Here is a 7,500-nt window from a genome sequence, read left to right on the forward strand (position 1 = left end):
TGTGATAATAATTGAAAATTTAAAGCGAGGTGCTGAAAGAACAGCAGACGAAGCTCGGCTGCTCGTGAAAACGAGGTGTGGAAATGGAAGGTGGGAGGAAATGATAACCCACAGAGGGAAGGATGCCCTATGGTGAAGTGGAGGAATGTGTGCGCCTTGCCTGAAGGGTAAAGGTGGGGGTTGTGTTCCTCTTTGAGATTTTTTTTTTTTTATCGACTCCAAAACGAGTCAACGGGAAAATTTGTGTCAGATGTGCCGAATAAAGCCTTGATTGTGATCTCCAAGTCTAGAAGTCCATACAACACAAATTAAATTGGGAATTATTTAATCGCGGTTGGAAATAAATAAAAGGTAATTTAATGTAGAGTCAAATAGTTCTGAAATGTGTTTAAATTGATTTGTATACGCGAGTAATGTGTGGGTCGAACGTATGTACGCAGTTTGTTGTGGATGTGGAGATGGGGAGAGACGCGGGACCAAGGTGCGAAGGAAGGAGGGGTAGGATAAAAGGTGGGGGCGAGCTGTGTCGAAGTGCACATGTTGTGCCCAGAGGCGTGCTGTGTCTTCACTCGTCGGTGAATGAAACAATGACATCCAAGAACCAGGACAAAGACATTAGGCAAGCTGCAGAAATGTTTTTTTGGGGAGATGACTAGTGGTCTTTGAACACGCGTCCATTGCGGACCTTGTCACGGAGCATTAATCCTCTGCCTGGCGCGATCAAGTTTTTTTTTTGTACGAAAGTGGACAGAGGAGCATGTCTGTTGTCCTTATATGAGCCTCTGTCAGGATAAATTATTTGGATTAAAATTTACCATAAAAGCGGTTATCGTGCTAAATGTGTTGGTGCCCTGCTGTGAAGTGCGGGCTGTGCGTGATTTTTGCTTGGGAGAGTCGGGCTGCGTGAAGTTTGCCTGAACACGGGGAGAGGGTTTGGAAAAGAAATATATTTTTTTAACGAGTGAGGAACGGAAAATTATCAACACGGTTGGTTGCATCATTATTGTGAGGAGCTCGGTTTTACAATCAATTGTGGTTGGCATCTGTGGTTGAATGTACGAAGTAAGCCGTGTGTGGAGCCCTCGAAGGAGGGAGGGCTGTACGGTGTGGGAGATGGAGCACGAAGCACGAGTGTGGTCAACATCTGGGCCGCATTGAAATCGGCCGTGCCGAGGGTGCTGTGTAAATTTTCGAAGCAGTTCATCCTGGCCTTGTAAGTTTGCAAGTACACATGTGCAAATGGACAAGACCATTGTGTGCTGGACCCTGAGTAAATTCCACAATGTGCCAACCCCCTACAGCCCCCTGCACCTCCGAAGAGTCTGGAGGTGTGGCTGCCCTTTGAGCTGTGCAGCCTCGGTTCAAATCTCAACGCAGCTCGAAAACTGCCATCCTGGTGTTTCACATGCACTGCAAAGTTTGCTAACATCGGTTCGTGGACATTAAAGATCCCACGATGCTTTTTGCGAAGAGTTGGCAAGTTATTCCAGGCACCCTGAACATTAAGCTACAAAACTGCTGCTCGAACGTGCAGGGGCACAGCTGCTGTCAGGATGGGCATGGGTCGGGACTCGAGTCGTCAGTTGTGTGCAGTACGTGGCGACAGATTAGTATCAATTGTCACAAGGACGTGTTCGTGCAAATGATGCAGTGTCCCTCCACCGATACACACATTGGAATAAATAATCTCACCGACCTGGGAGGAATGACAGGCTGAGTCAACCTCAGGAACCAGGGATACTGAGAGTCAGGAGTCGCCAAGAGCCACAAACAATAGACAGTGTGCTCTGATGGTTTGAAAGAGGAAATACGAATCGTGCAAGTGAGGTGCGGAGTGTGTGTTGGGATTTACTTTAGGCTCATGTAAAGGATAATTGAGAATTTGGCAGATTTTTAAAAATCCCAAGGAGCTGTCAAGAAAAATTACCATGACATGTTTGAATGAAGAACGAGTTAAAATCGCAGCTGTGGCTGTGGACATAATTACATACACAACTCAGCCGGGAACAGAGGAAAATACTTTATTTTATTTTGGGCAGCACCAAATGCTTTGTAGAAGTGTGGTCCAAATGGAGGAATGGATGATATCTGATTATGCAGTGTTGGTTGACTCACTGTTTGAGTAAAATGTGGTAATCGAAAGATGTCCGATACTCGACATAACTGTCAGGGTATGTAGTGTACACTGAGAATAACATCTTGGAAAGTGATTCTGTGCTAATTGCGGAATGCAATCTAGCCGAGGGTGAAAGCATATTCCTGATATGTGTATACTGTACAGATGACACAATGTAGGGGAACTGTGGAAATAAGAGGATATTTAATGTCGCAAAGTAGGCTAGTCAAGAATAGTTAAATCGATAGTAATATATTGTTACGGATTCGCGCCCGCCGGCGTGCTGACGGCCACGTAACTCGAATCGCGGCACGTCGCCCACCGGACGGACAATCCAGTCGTGACCCTCTCGGACTAACGCCGGGAACCAGTCACGGGTGGACCTTTCGGTCTCACCGCGATCGAGCCAATCGGCCCCCGCGTGGGATAGGGTTGCTCGCCAAATTCGACCTACCTAAGTACCCACACGGAGGGTAGACCGGGCGATCGCACCTCGCCGCAGGTCGACTTCGGACACGGGCCACTTAAGCGACCCGTTCCGTTCTATCGGGATAACCGAGCGGTGTTATCGTCGGCCTCGACGGTTCGATTAATTATCGGGCGTATTCAGCCCACTACCAACCCTTTACGTGAAGCAAGATGAGGATTCAATGAAAGAAATGACGAAGCGAAGCGGGAAACAGTTCAACACTAAGCACATTTATTCGCGATGAACGGAAAGCACACATATTCAATTCCACCAAAAGCACATAGAAAAGGAAAAGAAACACAATGCAATTTTACACAAAAAGCAAATGCGACAATGCAGATCTAATACCGATTACGCGAGCACACGGCAACACTTATACAATTCTACTTCACAGACGGCGCCGACAACACATACCCAAAACCAAGAAAAAGAACACCCTCAAGGATGAGGCGGGCCTGAGGCCGAGACCGGGTCGGGCCGACCCGTCTGGTGATGAGACGCGGAGCGGCGATGGTGCCTCAACTCCGCGGGCCTCGCGGACAGTGTCTGGTAGGGGGTGGGAGAAGGGGCCCCCTTGGTCGCACTATCTCAGCGCGGGGGGGGGGAAACAGGAGGGGGTTGCTGATGCTCGGGGAAAGGAGGATTTTTACTCTGTCTCGAGTCCCGCGACGAGCGTCTCCACCTCGACCAGGTCGCGCCGTCGGCCTCCCTGGTGTGCAGCTCCCGGCACGACGCGAGCACCCCCTCGTCTGCCCTCGCCGCCTCTCCACAGCTCCGTCCTCTTCGCTCCGACTCCAACGCACACGACGACGACGACGACGACGACGACGACGACCAACTCCTTCTTGCTTCTTCTTCCCAACTCCACCGACTGCGAAGTCTTAACTAACTCGACTTGACGAACGCGGTCGCTTATATAAGCCCCGTGGCTTCGCTTTTGACCCCCTGCCTTCGACCTTTCACCTCGCTCCCCATTGGCCCGAGAAAAAGAGGACGTGAATGCTTTTTGATCCATAAATTTGCATATAGCGACCGCCCTCCAACGCCCTGGAGGCGGGGCCAAATCGCCCCTCGCTCACCGATTGGACGGAACAAAAGTGGGCGTGTGTCGTTTTTGATCCGTTTTTGGAGCGGAAAATCCGTGGTTTTGTACACGCTGTTCGGCGCGCGCCCTGCACGAGTCCAACACCGGTACCCACAAGCGGCGCAAGAACGGTGGCGATGCGACGGTTGCGAGGTGTGACGTGAAGCGGCGCCGCGGTGGGTGGTTGATGTTGTGGTTGGTGGTGGTAACAATGGCGGTTGGTCCAAAATAAAGATAGTAAAAGAAAAACGGCTATCCTGAAGAGTCGCAGCACGCATGAATAACATTTATTCCCTCTAGACAACGGGTTTGGGCCTAACTACACATATACTTACCGAGATACCTCACCTAAGGGACCTGAATGGTGGTTTGCGAATTTGGTAACCACAACAATATTGAGCACATATGAAGAAAAAAACTACAACAACGACATCCTCCCTGGCTACCTTCCACCATTGGCCTTTCCGATGACCATACGTGCCGAGCGCCTGTGGGGGAGTTCCATTGGCAATCAACGCTACCTAACTACCTGGTGCTTGCAGCGGTATCGAGTTGCAGGTTCAAGTACCATCGAGCCGGATTGTCAAGGCTTGCACGAGGCAGGAAGGTCCAAGGAAGCTTCTCACCTCCAGCTCACCTTCCCTCCGAGGGGGGAGTATCAATGAAGACTCAACGGGGTCCCTTTTGGGGGGGGGTGTCTGGTGGGGGCCAGTCCTTAAGCAGCACCTATATGGGTGCTTGTGTATAAATTTCCATTTATTTTATATTCTAATGACTCTGCCCTTATGTGCTTCTTATGGGCTTCATGATGGTGCCCAGGGAGCCACTGGGTTGTCTGGACCGCCTGGAGAAGCGGGAGGCAGTGGAACTGTTGGTGGTTCAGGTCCTATCGGACCTCCAGGCCCAAGTGGTCATGATGGCATGATTGGCGCTCAGGGCAATGCTGGAGACAGGGGTCTGCAACACCAGGACGCCAAGGGGCGATTGGGATAATTGCACCATCAGGATCATCTGGGTCAGTGGGTGAGCAAATGGTGGGTGCAGGTGAGCACATGCATCTGTGGTGAAGGTAGTGGTGTGAACCCATGGGTCGGTTCGGGCAGGCAGAATTCACATCTTTGTTTACGTTGAGATCTGAATTTGTTGTCTTCTGACGTCAGCATCGGTTGGTATTTTAAAAACGCGTTTTTCATATCATAGCAGCCACCGTACCTGGGAAGGTTCTCTGTGCATTGTATTGTCATAATGGTAGACCGTGGGGCGATGTACGCTCTCTGATGACGACCAACTTATGAATGGGAAAGAAGGGTGCGGTCGGTGGAACTAACTCTACTGCTCCCTCTAGCGGTCGTGCTTGCTGCTGATACCCAGCCCCTACAACAAAGTGGTGACCCAAAAGGTTTGCTCGTTTTGGCTCATAAAAATGAGCTGCACGAACAAAAAGGGGGATGATGTAGAAGGAGGTGCTGAGAATATGGTACACTCAAGAACTTGCAGAGGTGGGAGAAAATCGAAAATTTGTAAAATCGAAAGTTTTGGAAGCAGCTATGTGTTACCAAATGTTTGTGGTGTGTGCTGCCTTTGGGCTGTTGGTTGCATCACTGGTTGGAGCATGACTGTGCTGCTGATGCGGTGTCCCCATTACCAGTGTACTGATGTTCATTTTTTTTTTTGCCAGTCTTAAAGGAGTGACAGGCTGAGTTAGCCCTCTGGGGTTCGTTTAGTGGTAAATGAAAGTTGAGCTCAGGGCTCTGGGATCCTGGTCACCAATTTAAGGGCACGGCCAAACAGTACATATAATTATTGGTAGAATGTCTGTAAAATATATGGACATGTATAAATGAATATTAACTCTTGTGATGCGAATAAATATTGTGAAAGAGTTTGACAACAGGGTGTTCGACTGGAGGAACGTCCTAAAGATGCAGTGGACTGGACTTTTTCAGGTATTATTGGTTACCCAAGGAGCTGTCAAGAAAAGGTAAGCCAATCATGGATTCACGCATCTCATTGCAAAAGGATACAGGAAATCGAAAAGAGAAAGAATGTTACTGGAGGTTTATGACAGATGTGGCAGTGTTTGATTAGCATATGTATAATCGTGATAATATGGACAATAACAGATAGTGAGGACATTTTGGGAATGTCATAGAGATCAGAATGTTTGGTAGGTCAATGGTAGGGGAAACAAGGAATGGGTTGTGACAGGGTGCACAGGGAAGAAAAAAGGTAAACATTGGGATCAATTGCATTAGGAAGGCGTATATGGGAAAACACGGATTACCCTTGTTTGCAGTTCCACTCCAGGGGGAGAACATGTGTGGGTACATAGTCCGTAGACAAGATAGACGTTTTAACTAAAGTAGAGAAGGCATCAGTGGAAGGTAGAATAATAGAAATAAAAAGTAATTGGGAGAAGGGAGGTTATAATTGCACGAACTATGCGCATTGGTATTACCCTAAGTACAGAACTATTAAGCAAAAGGCTGTGGGACAGGGCCTGGCAAGAGCAATAAAAGTAACGAATTATGATGGATTGAAGAAGGGGGAGGGATTAGAAAAGTACCCCCCACATTTTCAGCTCATGCACAAACAAATTGGATTGATTTGTCTAGTTAGAGGACAAGGGGGGGACCCCATTTAGGAGAATCAACATGCCAGTACTATGCTAGACATGGGGATGAAATGGTGACCATAAAAGGGCGAATTAATGGAACAACCATACCTGTAAAAATCGAAGTAAATAACCTGCTTGAACCTCAGGCACCCCTAAATGGTACATATTTTGTGTGTGGGTATAAGGCATACTCATGGCTACCAGTGGGATGGAGGGGATCATGTTTTTGGGGATTTATACTACCCAGGATTCGAATCACTGACCAATCACCCTTTGTACCACAGGTCAGATCGAAAAGAGCCATTTCAGAAGTTGAGAGGTTTTTCATGATTGCATTCCCCTTTTATGGAGCAGGCAAAAGTGCAAGGAAAATTATCAATTTGGCAGCATCTTTGGAAAAGCTTGCTAATACCACCAGCGAAGGATTTCACAAAACGAGTGCCGAGCTGGTAGCGATACGGACAACCGTGATGCAAAACCGCATTGCTCTGGATATGCTTTTAGCAGAAAAAGGAGGGACGTGTGCGGTTATAGGTGTGGAATGCTGCACATACATTCCAGATAATTCAGAAGAAATTGATAATTTGGCTGAAAAAATTAAAGCTGAAGGTGCAAAATATCATGATTTTAACAAGGGATGGTCAATGGGATCTTGGTTGAAGGGAATATTGGGGAGTTGGGGAGCCTGGATAATCCCTTGGTTGTTTATAGGGCTCATGATCTTCATAGCAGTGATTGTTGTCATCACTTGTATTAAAAATCTAATCAGGGAGTGCGAGAGACATTGTTCTTCTACAGCAAAGAAAACAACAAAACCGGAGACGGTCCTGGGGAAGCCTGCTGTGGTTGCTGTGGTCAAACCGCTGCCAACACCTTCGCCGTCTCTACCCTCCCCGATAATTCACTCTGGTTTTCCTCCCCAACCCATAGACCCTGAAAAGTACTGTGAACTTAATGGGACTGTTGACCCACTGCTTACACTCACATTGGATGAGTGTCTCGACTTGCTCACACCGATGACGAAGATGGAAAGAAATGTTATCTGAACATTGCCTTGTTGGAAAATGTTGGGACTTTTCTTTAAAATTTTCTTTCACTCTGGCTTGCAGTTTATATTCTAGTTTGCTGATATTCTTTTTGTTGGTTCATAAAGAACACAATATATAGATTCTTACTTGTTGTGTATAAAAATTATATTCTTGTTTGCTAATTCT

The 7,500-nt window shown here is 47.5% G+C and overlaps 1 long non-coding RNA gene across 1 annotated transcript in view; it reads left to right on the forward strand.

Moving 5' to 3' along the window:
* Positions 1-4,069: 4,069 nt before the first annotated feature.
* Positions 4,070-7,500, forward strand: part of LOC147007353 (uncharacterized) — a 4,644-nt gene continuing 1,213 nt past the window's right edge. The window contains exons 1-2 of the long non-coding RNA XR_015054235.1: positions 4,070-5,168; positions 5,616-7,500. The exon at positions 5,616-7,500 is cut by the window's right edge and continues 1,213 nt beyond it. This is a non-coding gene — a long non-coding RNA (uncharacterized LOC147007353). The remainder of the gene's footprint in view (positions 5,169-5,615) is intronic.

This window comes from Eptatretus burgeri, unplaced genomic scaffold, assembly GCF_056783735.1.
Source record: "Eptatretus burgeri isolate ZD-2024b unplaced genomic scaffold, Ebu_testis_v1 Ebu_testis_scaffold_274, whole genome shotgun sequence".
Lineage (NCBI taxonomy): Eukaryota > Metazoa > Chordata > Myxini > Myxiniformes > Myxinidae > Eptatretus > Eptatretus burgeri.